At 39.7% G+C, this 17,171-nt stretch overlaps 1 long non-coding RNA gene across 1 annotated transcript; it reads left to right on the top strand.

Moving 5' to 3' along the window:
• The first annotated feature begins 767 nt into the window (after nucleotides 1-767).
• Nucleotides 768-12,408, top strand: LOC140705439 (uncharacterized). The gene is made up of 2 exons (XR_012084824.2): nucleotides 768-827; nucleotides 1,952-12,408. It is a non-coding gene; the product is annotated as an uncharacterized LOC140705439 (long non-coding RNA).
• Nucleotides 12,409-17,171: the final 4,763 nt, after the last annotated feature.

Raw genomic sequence — 17,171 nt, 5'->3', positions numbered from 1 at the left:
TTGCCCTAGCTTCTTCCTTTTCTCACAGCAGAGGTATTATCAGGTCACTTGGCCAGAGGCCCAGTGCTTCTCTCAGCTTTGCTATGGAAGTACAGACCAGCCTTTTTATAACCCAAGAGCTTTTTCATAACCCAGGCCTGCATGCCCAGCTACACTTACAAAAGGGACTGTTTACTTTTTAACTCCTAACCCATTATATCTGAACTCTGTGTACACTATGATTGGGTTTTTTTTTCTGCTGCAGAAATTTTTCTTCATTTGGAATATAGCTGAACTATTCTTGTATCAAGAAAATGACCAAGTAAAGCAAGTGAACACTTTCATATTTCAATGTGATCTAAATTAAAGCTCGAGAATTTAAGTCACTTTGTTGTTCATGCAAGAAAAAAAGAGAGATAAACTGAGGGTTACTAGAGGGCAGAAGAAGAAATACAAATAACACTGAGCCCAGTGAATCCAGATTCCCTTCTCTTTAGAGTATGCTGATTGAGACATTGTATTTGTATTAGAAAGTGTCCAAAGGATGTGCATTTTAAAGGAACATTTCAGTGCTTAGAAAGCTGCTATTAGCATATTCTTACTAGATTATTAGATGGATGCATTTATTCTGCTCCTGGTATTCTGCTCCTGTGATACAATCACAAATCTATGTTTTGGGCCAATATCTCTATCAGCACCCATGCATTCCAATGTAAATCAGTTCTGGCTAATTTTTATGTATATTTCTTTCAATATACATATACATACTCATTTATTTCCTTTTCTAGAAGGTGCCATGTCTATTTAGGCCCTGGGTTTGTCCAGCACAAAGGAGGCAAGGTTAATTGGTAAGTCTGTATCACCTGATTTTCTATCTCACTTCAGAAGGCTTTTGCCCAAATTTTTCAGGAGCAGCATCTAACTGTGGAACAAACTCAACAGAGAGACTTACCTAGAAACTTCTTCATTATGGCCCTTAGGCAGCATGATGTGGTGGGTGCACTGTGTAGCAGTTAGATGACAGAACTGTTCAAGTCCCATAGGTTGCTTGCACTCTCTTCTAGCAGCCTACCTTGCTGCCTTCAAGTCTCATTATGAATAGAGAAGTCATCTGACAATCCAGTCAGTTCCTGTATTTTGAACAGGGGACTCTCCTGCCTTTTACCAATGCAACAGAATATTTTGGAGATGATCTCCACATTCTGGTCTTTTCCCAGCATTAGATACAAACTTTCTATTTTCTCAGGCATGTTAGAAAAAATGTTTTAGTGCTTTTAAATGTGAGCTAGGAAACACCCCCCCCGCCCCACATGCCACATATTTATTTTTTGTTATTTCTTTTTTAAGTGGCTTGGAAAGGCCCCTTGTGTTTTCTAGGGAGGGCAGAAGGCAAAAAATGCTTGGACAGTAGAAGTTCATGAGGGAGCTTTTTCGGCTTTAAGAAGTCTTATATAATGAAAAATATCTGTGGGATAGGAGAGCATGGGGAATGTGGTCCTCCAGTGAGTGTAGTCCTCAAATCTTTGGATGTTGCCCATCTCTCTTGTACATCTGTATGCTTTGTATTATTTTGGTTTTGTTTTCTTGCAGCTTTATCTCATCATTTTATTCTCCCACCCCCACATATTTTATTATTTCAATATATATTTGTATATCGTTCAAACAGGTGGAGTTATTGGGTGATTTTAAAATGTAAAAAAAAAGTAATGAAGAAATAAATGGGTCCACATTTCAAGATCAACCATGGTTTCCTCCTGTGACTACATATATTAATAAACTTATTAATAATGTGGGCAGCCCTAGTTCCAATTTTAATTTTGTGGCAACCAAGGGCAGTGATAGACTTGATACAAAAAGAAAACTCATGGCCAGGACCTTTCCAGAAAGTGACCCCAGCTTTACAAACTGAATGGAAAACATTTTTACCTATGTCAAGGTTGTCCTTACACCATGTTCTTCCATATATATTTAGATTTCTTGGTACTTTACCTGTTGTTACCTTTTATTGAAGAACGTCAGTCTTCAGACAAGCAAGGATGAGAACCAGCAACATTCTTCTCCTCACCACTGAAAATGTTGAGGAACTGTCTAGTTTTTAATGAAAATTAAGGTATTAGTATAATTAATAATATGAATAATTTGTACAAATGCATATTCTGTGTAAAACTGACTGTTTTTTTGGTACAGAAATGGGCAATTCATAAACTTCACAAATAGCACAAATTGACCAAAAATAAAAATGATTACTGCTTTGTTCAAAGAAAGTCCTTGTAAGGAGGGAAACACGGAAGCTAACACCCCTGTGAGTGTGCCACCCCCCTTTCCCCCCCAGAAGCAATGGGAATACAAGCTTCTAGTTGCCCCATACACATGAGGGGAGCCCTGGAGGAGGATGTCTCACTGGTGAGGCCAGAAAGCCTGGGAATAGTAGAAAGCCCAGGAAGAGAACAACAGTCCAGAGAAGGAAAAAGAAAGAAAAGGGAAGGGATAGGTAGAAAAAGGAGAAATCTGGCAGGATACTGTGGGGGATTGTTACAAAATCCTGCCCAGGTGAAGTTGAAAAGATAAAGGAACCCAGTTTACCACAGGGATGGGAGTGGGTAACCATGGTGGATTTGTGGACTGGAGAGTTGGTACTGTTCCAGATCCTTAGGGATGAAGTAAAAAGACAGTGAAGTCATACACCTCCCCAAATCCTCTTATGGGGGGGGGGGAGAGGTGGAGCAGAGAGTGTGATGCTGGAGGGCACTGGATTGAACTACTGAAAAAGACTTTCCTTCTATGTACAGACTCAAGAGAAGGGTATCTTGTCTCCTCCTTCCAAGGGGGACAGGAGGGGGTGGAAGAAATTACAACAAACTGGGCTGGGAGATGAATCTATCGTACATGCTTGCTGCCAAATCCCATGTCAGGCTGGATGGTTTCTACCCTTTCAGCCAGTTTGGGAAGACCAGAGTGGAGAAAAGGGCAGAGAACAGAAAACAAAGAATAGACTGTTAAGGAAGGAAGATAATCAGTCTCAAGAGCAGTAAGGTTGATTATGAACTGCTGCAAGTTGTTGTTGATACGTTACCCTCCAAGTTAACAAATGTTGTTGATTTAAGAAACTCATCATCTCCCTGAGTTCAAATAAGGAGGAGGGAAGATCCAGCTATCCTGTAGAGACATGTAGAGGTCACAATCTCTTTCTTAAAAAAATCAACTAGTCCTCTGTGTTTACTGTGTCAATGTTTTTTTTTTTGATAATGAGAAAGAAGGAGACTAGAGATATTTTGGGCAAATTACAGATAAACTGTGAGAGGACAAAGAGCACTTTGTCTTAATCTTGGATGGAAGCAAAAATAGATGAGAATAAGAAATTTAATTCTTGGCATCCCTGTTTATATCATTGCCATGTTCCTTCCTACAGTTATTGATGCCTGTAAACTGGCTGAACAAAACTGCCTTGTTAATGCATAGGCAGATCATGTGTGGAGAAGGGGTTCTCCTCTCAAAAGATTTTGTGGCAAACACTCCCCCAGCCCATAAACTACTGCTATTTTAGGAGTCTGCCATAGAAGCTAATTGTCTACGTATTTGTCTAAGTCTGGATGTATGTATGTTTGTGTTCCTTTAACAACACATATTTATACAATTGTTTGTTCATTTAGTGTTTCTGTTTGTAAGAAATGGTGTTGGAGGATATATTGAAGAAAACATGCAAAACTGATGTAGATGGGTGAGTGCATGTGTGTCTGGGCTACCTAGGCATCGGAAATCAAGGTCAACCCCCCATCATCACCCAGGCAGCTCCTGTTGCAAACTCTTCCATCCCCTGTCCTCCTACAGCTTGCGTCTTAGAGAAAAAATTACCTATGGAATGAACATAATAAGAGGCCCTTTTCAAATGATCCCCACAGCGTGAAAAATATATGTCTCTATCTTTACTCTCAGTTATGTCATAGACTCTTGAGAGTCCCCTGGACTGCAAAGAGAACAAACCTATCCATTCTGAAGGAAATCAACCCTCAGTGCTCACTGGAAGGACAGATCCTGAAACAGAGGCTCCAATACTTTGGCCATCTCATGAGAAGACAAGACTCCCTGGAAAAGATCCTGATGTTGGGAAAGTGTGAAGGCAAGAGAAGAAGGGGACGTCAGAGGATGAGATGGTTGGACAGTGTCATCAAAGCTACCAACATGAATTTGACCCAACTCCGGGAGGCAGTGGAAGACAGGAGTGCCTGGCGTGCTCTGGTCCATGGGGTCACAAAGAGTCGGACACGACTAAACAACTAAACAATAACAATGTCATAGATAGAAAACAGGCACATGTCAGGAACAGAGGAAGTCACTTTGCAGAGTTAGACCATTGGTCCATCTAGGCCAGCACTGCAGCTTCATCTGGCAGCAGCTGTTCCCCAGGGTTTCCTGGTGGTCTCCCACCCAAAGACTTACCAGGCTCAACCCTGTTAGCTTCCAGAGTCAGATGAAATCAGTGCATTTAGGGTAGTACGGTGGCAGTACTGGCAGTGGAATAACTCAAGCTGACAGCAGGTGAACGTAGAGCCAGAGAAAAGAGGGAAAGAGGCTTTGTCATGGTTTAAAAAGAACAATAGCCGAAGTTAAGGTTCCAATATATAAGCAGGAAAAATGGCAAAAGAAGAAAAAAAGTGAGTGGAATGGAAACTGTTTGAGGGCATTTTGAATTGGGGTAGAGGAAAGAATACATGAAGGCTAGATTGCAGAAAGGTGGACCTCTCTCATTAAAATGGAAGTGATGGAAGAAAGGCGAGCATTTAAAATAGTCTCTTTACATCAGAGGGAGAGAGAGAGAGAGGGAGACTAAACCACTGAGAAGATGCCCCCAAGTCATCTTTTTGTAACCTACATTTTTGTGGAAGTAAAAATTAAACTGGAACGATGGTATAATAGTTTTGGGGTTGTTACATACATTTGATCATCTATGTTTGTTTGCATCCTGGATAATACCAGGCACAACAACTCAATTTAGCAAGGACAAACTCTTTTCTCATGTACAAGATAAAAGTATGAAGAGCTCCTTTGCAGTGCAGAGAAAATGCACATACATATATTCATCTTTTACATTCCTATCTAAAAGCATTTCATCTGGAAGTAGAGGCTATAATTTCTTTTAAAAGAATCCCTTGTAATTTTCCTTCTCTCACAACAGTTTTGGGGAGAACAGAGGGAGGGAGAATTACAAATATATATATATATAATTCTCCCTCCCTCCCTCCCTCCCTCCCTCTCTCTGTCTCCAGAATATATTCATATTTGAAAACAATTTTGGACTTGGATCAACATGCACTTTTTGAAGGCATTACAAATTGGAGCACGGTTGTTGGTGTCCTCCAAGCTACGTTTATAAAGCCAAGTACAAGATATTCATGTGGAGCCATAAATATTAATCTGAGCCTCACGCCAAGGATATCCACTAAGAGAGATCCAGCAACCTAATGCAGATTTATGACTAGCTTTGTACACAGCTGTACTAATTTAATTACTTACATTGTAAGTAGGAAGGCATATAATAATTTAAAATAATCCACGTGCTTTTTTTGAATGTCTGCTTCCACCATTACTAATCACTATGTTGTGGGTAACGAGAGAAAGCATATAACACTGGAAAGGGGGGCATCGCTCAGGAAGTAATCTCAATGTATTCAGCTTAAAATACCTATTTTATTTCAAGGTCAAGCTTTGGGAAGCAGGGCGAATAAAGCTCTGCATCTTTCAAGTAAAAAGAACTGTGCTTTCTGCTCTGGTCTTCGCCCCTTCCTCTGAGGAAACTGAGGTATCACCTAGAATGCCAGGCTTGGACCATAGCTGTGGAATGCTTTCTGTTCATCCAGAGGTTGGGGATCAGGTTGAAGTAGCATTGCATCTAGCATCAGATAGAGGTTTAACATTATTGGCATTTGTACTGGCAGAGTTCAGTAGACTTTTGCTATGCCCTTCTGAGAGTAAGAGTAATTTTTTCTGGATGTTCTTAGTAAGCTAAAAAGCAAAAAAAGAGAGTTACATCTCTCATTTTAGGTAATCCATTCTGGAAAGGACAGGACAAAACAAAAAGGACCTAGATGTAGTTCCTGAATGACAACTCGCTTCCATGCATTGGATCGGTAGCCATCATGGGGAAAAGACCCCTACATTTGTCCATCCTTCTCTCAAAAAGGGAGAAGGAAGATTGGTTTCCATACGGAAGGAGGAAACAGGTCTGAGAGCTGCAATCTAGGGATGAAACAAGCAATTATTTAAAAGGAGCAATAGTACCTCTGCTCCTCCCCTCACTCAGTTCATTATTACAGTACTTCTTATAGCATTGCTGCTTTAATTTCCAGTCATAGGATATATGGCCCATCAGTCTTGTCAGACGCATACTAAATTTGGATGAGGCTTAGCAGCAACTTATCTGAGTCTCCATTGCCCCTTGTCATTCCTCTTTGCCAAGTGTCTCAGTATCCATCTTCATGCCACGATGTAGGAACAACCAGTTACGTCAGTATCTAATTATAGATTGCAGCTGGCTAAGGTTCAAGTTGGACTAGGGATGGACCAAGTGGGGAAAAATTCTCAATGGTCAGAACAAAGTTGGATAAGAGTTTCCCAGCCTTGATACCCCTATTCTGGGCAAAACATGAAGAAGGAATTCAAGTACCCCAACCTGTAGTGTTCATAGGAAAGAATGGTAAGTAGGTTTAGCATGGCATGCAGCATTATTCCTCTCTGTGTCCGTTGCTTAAGATAGTGCAAAATGCTTAGGCTATTCCTGGACCCTGACAAGGCATAAGAAGTTACTAAAGAAGATTTCAGATGCTGGAAACTGGCAGAAAACCAATCTTATCCAGTTGAATTACCAGGGATACTTGACGAGGTACCAAGTTGTTTACTCCAGGTGTTCTAGGGTAAGAAGTTTGAAAAGAGATAAGTCATACCCAAGTTGGACAGACTTAGTAGGTGTTATGCTTTGACATCCAACTCTGCAATCTTTTGATACCTGTTCTTTTTTTTTCCCAGTCATTTTGCCTCTCAGTGAAATATAAACATCTAAGAAATAGGATAACAGAAATGTGCTTATTGAGCATGTGCCTAGAATTTGCCCATTGCTGAGTCTCAGTGTAGACCAGACTCTGGATGGCGCTGTGCAAATGATATTTCCAGGGGCTGCCCAACATCATCCTTTCAGAGCTTCCGGCACGCAGAAGGGGCAGGAGGTTTCTCTCTACTTCCTTGTTTCCTTGCATAAGCTTTCTGCTTTACCATCTCTTGTCTCTTTATTAAACAGTTTGCTCCCTGGGTGTGATCATTATCAATTCCAAAAGAACTCTTGTCTGCCTTGAAAAGAACACAGCTTTACCTACTTTTACATGTGACTCTGGTCACTGGGTAAAGACATGGCAGAATTAGGAAAGACAACAGTGGGTAAGTGGAAGGAGGCGAGTGAAAGCCTTATTGTACTTCATAGCAAGCGCAGAAACAAGACATTTGAAAACTGTCTGACTTATGCATTACTTTCAGAGCTCATGTACAGACTGTACCTTTGTCTGAATAGCAAAACACTCGCACATCATGTCCAGTGGTATAATACCTATTTCCACTGCAGGGTTTTCTCAAAATAAACTGGAAAACAGGCAACTTGTTTGCTTCCAATCAGTGCTTTTTAGCATTGATTATAGAGGAACCTATTAGCTATTTAAATGTATCAACAGCAAATGCATGTTGTTGTACATGCATTCTGCCATTTAATCTTCCCAGGAATCGATTTATGTAAGCCAGAATCCAGTGGCGTCCTTCTGCTGGATCCAATTACGGTACTTCTCCCACAATCAGCCACCCTTACTTCATCACTTTCTTCTGCACTCCTGTGCTGCCTAAAGCCATGTTCCATATAGGGCTGGAAGCCCCACTGGAACAGAGAGGCAGTTTTTGATTTATGGTTTTCTTATTTTTCTATCTTGTGCTAGAAAGGGTTGCAGCAGGTGCAAGAAGGGAAGGATATTCCCATTTGAATGGCATTGGATGGCAAGTGTACTTTTAAAACTTGACTTTGATTTTCAAAACATTAGAGAGGAAGTGCCAAACAAGATTGCATAAGCAGTCTGAAGGCCTGCAGTTGGCAAAAGCTTATTTTATAAATATTTCCTGGAGAGAGAGAGAGAGTGCTTATTTGTTCATCCTAAACTATCTCCAAAATGGTAAGAACCAGAAACACAATGTTTTTCATGGATACCCCAGCATACACAGTTTGAAATGAATTGCCCTAGAGCAACTTTTGTTGGTTGGTTATATTTGTCCCAAAAGATCTCTAACATGGTAAGAGCTAGAAACATGGAATTTGGCATGGATACTACCAAGTCCCCACACAGATCCCTGGGCAGATAATTATGTTTTGAAACCAGTTTTCCCAAAGCTCTGTTTGATTTATTTGTGTGTTGCAGTATACTGTATTTTTCCATGTATAAGACTATACTTTTGTATAAAATCTTTAGACTAAAAATTGAAGCTCATCTTATACATGGAAGTAAGCTGAGGAGAGAACAAAAACAAGTGGAGGGGAAAGCAGGGATTAAACGATTGATCTCTTTCCCCCTACACTTGCTAAGCCCCATTTATTTTTCTTAATTTTGGATTAGAAAATTGGGGGCATCTTATACATGAGGGTGTCTTATACATGGAAAATACAGTATCTCTGAACTACAGTTCGGCATAGTTAAAATGCATGATTTTGCACAGGTATTATTGATTTCCTGACTTAAATAACTAGGTAATAACTTGAAACCATTGTCCTCAAATCTCTTTCGCTCTCTCTCTCTCTTTTCCTGCACTTTTTTAGACAATATGTATTCAGTGCTCTGTTAGTCAGTATGTATGCCATGTACAGCAGTATCTCGGTTTACAAAAACCTTGGTTTACATAATTTTTGGTTTACAAACAGAAATCCATAGAAAATAATGCTCCTGTTTACAATTTTTCCCTCTTTTTCCCTCCGCTGTATGAAAGGGTTTCCCCAGGACACGTTGTGCCTGGAGGTTTCTAGTGCCGCCCCTGTTTCTAGCACAATCCGCATTTTGGTTTATGAAATTTCGGCATTATGTAACATCCTGGAGGATGCATTAATTTCATAAACTGAGGTATGCCTGTAGTGAGTCATTCATGAAGTTAGATATTAGACTCTGTCCATGTAATCAGTCATTATTTTTCTACAACATGCTGTTTGTTTTGATCTATTCAGAACTGAGAGTAAAGGGGATTTTTAATTCTTTCTCTTGCCAGTGTCTCTGAATTAATTATTGAGACAGTAAGTGTTAGTTGAGGAGAACAAACAATAAGGGTGGTGTACTGTGGGGGGACTTGATACTAATTCTGCTCTGTAGGTCCCTGAACTTCATCCACTGTGTAGCTTGACATTTTTAGCCAAAAAAATTTCACACACTGCTGTGTGAAATGCTGCTCCAAAGGACTATTTATAATGACTGATCTTCACAGTCTGTGGGGTGAAGGCCAGCCTGATGGAAAGTCAGCATTTGAAATAGCAAATGTATTAATTCAGAGACCTAATGTGAGTGCACAATTACTGTCAATGCATAAATAGAACAGGTATTATAAATTTGTCTACAAATTTCCATTCATGTTTTCAAATGTCCATTTACATATTTAATTACTTAGCTTAAGTGTTCAGTAGTGGTAAATGCATACTAATAAGGTAGGCAATCACGTACATATTTTAGGTATTTAACCACACATGCCCAAGTTTAATTCAGATTTAATATATGTATATGTCTATCTATATATCTGTAAACACATAAACCATATATAAACAAAAACAACCCAGTGACTTAGCTGCATACTAATTGCACAAATTGTTGTTTTGCTTAACAATTTATTCGCTAAACAAAAGATCTGCTGACTGTGATATTTTCTGGTTTGTGAGACATAAATTTAATCTCTCACACTCTTTTTTGTATGATATTTGGTGATTTTCTCCTCCCCCTCCCAGTTTTCCTATGCATGCTGCCTTTTTTTCCTTACTTAAGATGGGCTGGATCTAGACTTCAAGTAAACTTACTGAATCAAGCTAAGTTAACCATGCTAATTTAAATTCAATTCATTTCAGCGAGTCTACAATTTATATGATTAAGTGTTAGGTCCAAACTAGTGGGTATATCATTTCTTGTTTAGAAACATAATCAAGGACTCATTGTCGTCATGGGAAAATCAGCCAATAAACAGATCTGAATGTTAGGATTTAAACCTAACAGTTAATAGGAAAGAGAATAAGCTCAATGAGTCTATGACTTTTTGCCTCTTTCTGTGCAGGCAGGCTGTCCTTTTTGCACTTCCTGTGTGGTGCTTGGCTTGACTAGAGAGGTTTTGTGCAGTTTGCACAAATCATAAAGGGTCGAAAAGAAAATGGCTGCCTCAGTCTTGCAGTCGGAGATGAGGCAATTTACCTTCTCGATGGCTTGAGAAGCCTCCACAGTTCTGTCCCACTCTGTCAGGACAACAACCTGTTCCAACAACAGGGGCCCATGACATCCTAAGCCAAGACAGGCAAAAGCGCCATTGAAGGCCATTGCTTCATGTTCCTCATGAGAGTTCAGAAGGACTGGGGAAATTATTTTAGAAAGGTAATCAGGTATAACTCCAAGCGCAGGATATTTAATTACAATTATTTTTAAAGTGGCTCTTTACTGTTTCTCAACAGTAGCTTAAAAAAAGTACCTCAATAAAACCATCTGAAGGCTTAAAGCTACTGGCCTGTGAAGCAAAACAGCCTCTCCTTTCTGTCTGCTTAGCACCCTCAAGAACGTATTAGGCAGCACACCTTGTGAGCCAGCACTTCAACCATGTAGAAGTTCCCTTTCCTCCCATTACTGTAAAAGTAACAAAAAAGTTAGTTACATGACAAAAGAAACAATTTTATCTCATGTTGAGTTACAGTTCTAGGTGGCAGCATGACATTGGGGACCAGAAAGAATGCGCTCTGGTGTTCAACAACAGGAAAAGGCATTGATAAGTCATGCCAGTCATTCTTGATGCTGCTGAGGAATGGGTGGCTGATGATATTACAAATGAAATATGTCTTATTTTTGTTCTATGTGGCTGCAATCCCATGGACACCTGCAAGGGAGCCACTGAGTACAGAGGGATTTACTTACTCCTGAGTAAGCATGCACAGAATTGTGCTGTAAAATTTTCCTCCCTACCATTAATATTCTCATGATCACAGTTTAAAAAAAATAATAATTTACATTGTGAAAAGGAGTGGAATAGAATAAAATCCCTGATGAAGCTTTATTACAATTTTAATTTAGCTTATGCTTCAGTTTTAAACTTAAATTATTTGCCTTACTTTCCAATACATCAGCTTTGGGGGGGAAAAAAGAGTAAAAATATGTACACTCTGTTTTGTAATACTTTTAATGGCCCTGTAAAGAGGCTGTAGATCCATCAATCAGTTTTCAGTTATTCAGTTGCTAATCAGGTTTGAAAAAACAGCATTGCAATAAACCAGGCAGCAGCCATTAACTATTCTAGCAGACACTGCCGTCTGTTGAATGGAATCAAGATGCAATTAATCATGAAGCTGCCTCTGTTATCTACAAGGATAGAAGATCACCACAACTCTGGTGATTTGAATGTACTTACTGTAAAGTCATGGGGACATTTGAGAAAATTACTTTGCTTCCAAATAAAATAAAATAAAATAAAATGTAAGCAGCCATTATTTATTTTATTTTATTTATGGTATTTTGTTTCACCATGTTTTGAAGTTTGTGAAGCAATATATGTTTATAGTTGTTCTCACAATATTTCAGGCTATAGTGGGGGTGGTCCCACTTGGGCAATCCGGAGGGGAAAGTTTCACTGCCAGCACCCTCAGAGGTCTGCACACCAGGCCCAGAAGGGGAAAGGGAGATTTGGAAGTCACCAGACATCTATTACCAGTTTTGATCTGGAGAGGCCTTTGGAGTTTGGGAAAGTAGGAGGGTGTCCATTGCTCCTTCGGGGGGGGGGGGAAGGAATGACTCCTGGACATCTCCTGTTGCATGAAAAAAATTATTTTATGGTTAAAAAGCATTTCTTCCCTTTTTGGCCTAATGGTGCACAGATGGCGCTGAGGGGTTTGGGGGCTGGGAAACAGGCTTTTGGGGCCATATGTGACTCATATCGCCCTCCCTTGATTTAAAGAGAAGACCTTAAGTACCATCGAACATAGTGCAGGGCAGGTACAAGGGTTTACCAATAGAACTGAGACTTTGCCCGTGTGGTCAGGGAGTGGTTGAATCCCTGCAGCACATGCTATTTTACTGTACTCTGTACAAGGATATTCGCCTGTCCCATCTGTGCGCTTTTCTCTCCTCCCATTCCGGATGGGATGATATGAGGAAAATGCAGCATCTTCTAAGTGGCAATATTAAGGAACTTACCCTGTCAACTGCCAGATACGTATATGCCATCATGCAGAGACGTCGTAGCACGGTCTCGCAGAATGAAGAGCCCTTAAATATGCTCTTGGCTGGCCCTTCCTACCCGTTATCCAGTGAACATTTTAGTTGTATGTTATTGTATTTGTCTGTTTTACTGTACTCAGTATGCCAATAAAGGTTTCTGACTGACTGACTGACTGAAATTCAGCAATTGAAATTATTGAAATGCAAAAAAAACCCAAAAAACCAACAACAACAAAAAAACAAAAAACTGACATACAGTTTGGTATGAGGGTGATTACCATACAATAGGCCTGTTTCTAGAGATAGAAAGGCCTAGAAACAAAATGGAAAAACAGAAATAAACAGGTTTCTTTCCCGTTTTCCCACACACAAAGCCATTCTTTTTCTGGAAAATTTGAAAAAAAAAATGGAGTGTGGAATATATTCTTTTACAATGATAAATAATATGTCTATGACATGGTATTCAAACTATATAACACGAAGACCTTAATGAAAGAGGTATGGGACTTAATGTACTTAAGTTCTCTCTAGAGATGTAAAATTTCCAAAAACTCATTTAGGGGGCACTATTTCAAAATGCTATTCTATTTTATAGGTCCCAGCAATAATGACATAAAAAAGATCAGCAGCAGGGAGCCATGGGAAATACTTATACAATTCACAAAATCGACAGTAGAGGGAAAGCTTCATTTGCTGGATAGGAGAAGAAATCCAGGTTCTCCAGCACTGCCTGCTCAGAAATACTACCTCCTTCACATACAGATCAGGCTAGATGTGCAGAGCTGAACAGTTGTCATTACATGGATCTGATCCTCATGGACACCAATGAAGTGGAGAGCAATCTGTCTCTTAATTTTTAATGTTGCAAGCCACTTACTTCTGTTTCAAAGAACTTAACAGGTTCTCTAAGAGCTGTGCACATACGCACCTACACAACCTCACACAGGGCTTTATAATTGTGAAGTTTGAGAAATGGGCCAAGCCTGGAACTATGTTTTTGTAAACATGGTACCCTACAACGAAATGGATATTTTTTGCCCTGCTTTCTTTTCATATCCAAAGAACTACAGATTAAAATACTTCTTCTGAGATGTATTCCCAGCTCATCCAGTAAAAACTAATGTATAGTTGGTAGAACTGAACCTCTGAAGACGTTTGCATATTTCTCCAGTACCTCCATTCCCTTGTAGTTCAGAGTTGAAAAATAGAAAGCATAACTCTAAACTAGACACATTTGCAGCCAGCACCTTCTGACGATAGCTTCATACAACTATGGTTGCCCCCATGATAACTGTAGCTCATTTGCAGTGGCTTATCTGTGTCAAATGTCTATCACAAACCAACTCCCACCAATAGTACTGTCTTATCATGGGAATACAGCATCCATCAATGGCAACAAGCTTATCGCTGATAACATTATCGCTTGATACATACCACCCTAGCTGATCATGGGAACTGACCCTACGTACACTTGCAAAGTTGGGAAATGAGAAAACTGTGAAACTTTCTTGCAAGGTTGAGCTGGTTAATTTAAGAGAGGTAGCAACTCATATTTAACATGTGCAGTAGCTTATTGAAATAGTGTATCATGAAGAAGTTTAATTTCACTGGAATTACAGTTGTACAGAATCACAGTGCTTGTCCAATTAACATTATTTAGTGGAAGATGCCCTGTGTTATATCTCTGTGGCTCACCATGCCTTTCTTGCTGTGTAAACACTGCCACATTTGATTTATAATTAAGTAATGTTATGCTACAAAATTGTATAAAAATGGACGAGTTCTTTCCCCCATAGTGTGCAGTCCTTGCATGTAAGAAGTGGCACGGTCTCTTGTCCTCGGCAAGGGGAGGGGAAAAGGACGGATGGAGTAGCAGTATTTCTGAAATGGATTTCAAGGGTATCGTTAACTTCCTAGGCAATTTTAATTAAACTACATGTACTTTCTCAGTTTCTCTACCGACAACATAGTTGTTGGTTATGATTCAGATGTTGAAAAAGTTACTTTTTGAATGATGCTTCCAGAAATCCTCCATTGCCAGTTGCCATATGGCTGGGGAATTTAGGGAGCTATAGTCTGAAACAATAACTTTTTGGTGCTTTTGGTTAGTGGTTCCCAACCATGGGTCCCCAGATGTTCTTGGATTAAAAGTTCCAGAAGTCTTCGCCAGCTGTATTGGCCAGGATTTCTGGAAGTTGTAGTCAAAGAACAGCTGAGTATCTAAGTATGGGAAACATTGCTTTAGGTGATGATTATGACACTAACAACAAGACAAGGGTCCCTCTTCTAGGAGAAAGGCAGGATAGAAATGAAATGAAGATGATGTAGTGTGGTCACAGTAATGGCAATAACAGTAGTAGTAGGGTATTCAAAATAAACTATGTTAGTAATGCCTGTAGGATGAGCAAGATGAGACTTCTAATGAAGGTGTCAACAGGACGCAACATAAATAAGCAGTGAAAACGTGCACTCATTTTTACAGGGCAATGGCAGTTTCAGGTTGTTAAAATCAGAGATATGTTTAGAGAGGGAAAGTAAAAGAAAAAGTGAAGAAGCTTTTTAAAGGACAAAAATAATGATGGTAGCAGACAGCAACAAGAGGGAAATTTTACAAGTGCAAGTGAAAAGTCGAGACTGGCAGAAAAGCTAGTCTGAAATTGTTAATTGATAAATATTTTCCTTGCTGTTAGACAATGTACAAAAGGTTTGTCATTTGTGCACTTTGCACTTACCGTGATGAGGAACAAGGTAAATCCCCAGCCACCCTGATTCACCCTTGGACCATTTCATGAGTATTTCTTATCGCTCAGTTGAGCATAAATTCATAGATTTTACGGTTAAGGGAGCTTGAGATGGGCTGCCGTATTTTCTGCACTTAGTCCTGCCACTTCTTATTGGACCATCTGCTGTCACCTTAAAGAGACAAGTGTATATTATCAAGGTAAACATACAAATCACTCCTGCATTTGATCTGGAGAAGAAGAGGGAGGGAAAAAAAACCTCTTAAATGTATTGATTGGAAAGTGTCAATAATGCTATGGGGATGAGTCCTTGAGAAAGAAAATAGCACGAATATTGCTCTCATGAGTTCAGGCTGGAGAGTGACGCCAAGGGAAACAGCCGCTGCTCTGCATTGGGATTTCTGTTTGATTGCTTTTAGCAGAAAGACTGGACATGAATGCAAGTCCCATTTCTTTTGAGGAAGAAGCAGTTCAGTAAAATTTAGGGTACAGGAATTTCCCCTCAACATTTGTGTTATACTTAGACAAGCCTGCGTGCTAAGTATTTTTGGAGACCTTGGACAGCAATGACTGTTCATCAAGGGATCTATCTACCAACTTTACTGAATGCATGTGCTTCTTGAAATGTTGGTCAATCCCATAATGGAGGGCATTCAAAACACAAATTCTCCCCATTTGGATTTCCTCATCCTAAAGGCTTCCAGGCCTAGCCCTATAACTTTGCATTGGAAGGTAAGCTACCATCATACCCACCATGACTGAGGCCTACTTTCCTTCCTGAAAAAAAATTACTTGACAGTAGTAGCAGCAGCAGGAAACAACTTAAAGCCCTCCCTTCCTCTTTTCCTACCCTTGTTCCTTCCCTTCTTATTCTACTATCTGAAAATGAAAGAGGGACCAGAAGCAGAACCTTACAGAGCAATGGAGGGAAGGAGGGAATGGGGTCAGAGAAAATAATCTGTACTACCACCACTATCACTATCAGTGTTGAAAATGGGGACTTCCAGGAATGTGGACGCAGAGCAGACCAAAGATATTTTGCTGACTGAGGTACATATGGTATTCCGCCCCTCCCCCACAAGAAGTGAAGCAGACCATACTGGCAGTATCCTCCGTCTCACCTGAAGTTAAGAGGTGTAAGGGAGGACATGTGAAATACACCGCACTGTGTCCTCTGCCACTCTCACCCACATGAACTATTATCTGCTGCCCAAAGTGACTACCTCACTCCATCTCACGGTAAAGCCAGCACTTTCTAGGGATTCATCTGGATGATGTACACTAGTACAGTATTAAAGCTTTCCTTCCTTCTTTTCTTCCTTCCTTCCTATCCCTTGAGAATACATGAAATGCATGAAAAGGCAAAGCTTGTGAGAACCGCAAATAGCAAATGAAAATAAATAGGACAACCTAGAGAAAATGTATCATTGTGTAAGAAATTGCCTTCTTTTTGTGTGTTACAAATCTAGGAGACATTCCTATTTTAAATAGTCTGGTCAATGATTAGGATATTTTAAGTGTTGTCTGGAACGGGTTTTTAGAAAATAAAAAATATCCCTGGGAAATTCTCAGCCACAATATAGTAATTCTACATAGGCTTCCTATGAGTCTGTTGTTAAAAAAATCTACAAAAGTATAGTCTTGTTCATGTGTACTACATTATTAATATCAGTGCACTCTAAATAAGTAGAAACCTCTTTCCAGCAGGGTTTTCTGTATAATTTGTTCCCCTGTGATAATTACAGTTTTTGTTTGAGATGAGAGACTTTTTTTCCCTTAAGCTCCTGTGCTTCACCGAAGTCCAACTGTTTCACAGAAAAGCAAATTATAAAGGCTGCACTCAAGACCAGTGAGAAGCAGTTCTCAATATCTCTATTTGAAATATCCTAGTTCACTATAGGATTTTTTTAAAAATACGCTTTTCTTGATGATACTTTGTTGGATGTGGCAGTTAATGGAAGCTATCAAGTCCCCCCCACACACCCCTGGCATC

This window comes from Pogona vitticeps, chromosome 3 (assembly GCF_051106095.1).
Source record: "Pogona vitticeps strain Pit_001003342236 chromosome 3, PviZW2.1, whole genome shotgun sequence".
Taxonomy (NCBI): Eukaryota; Metazoa; Chordata; class Lepidosauria; order Squamata; family Agamidae; genus Pogona; species Pogona vitticeps.
This window is presented reverse-complemented; position numbering and strand designations above follow the sequence as displayed.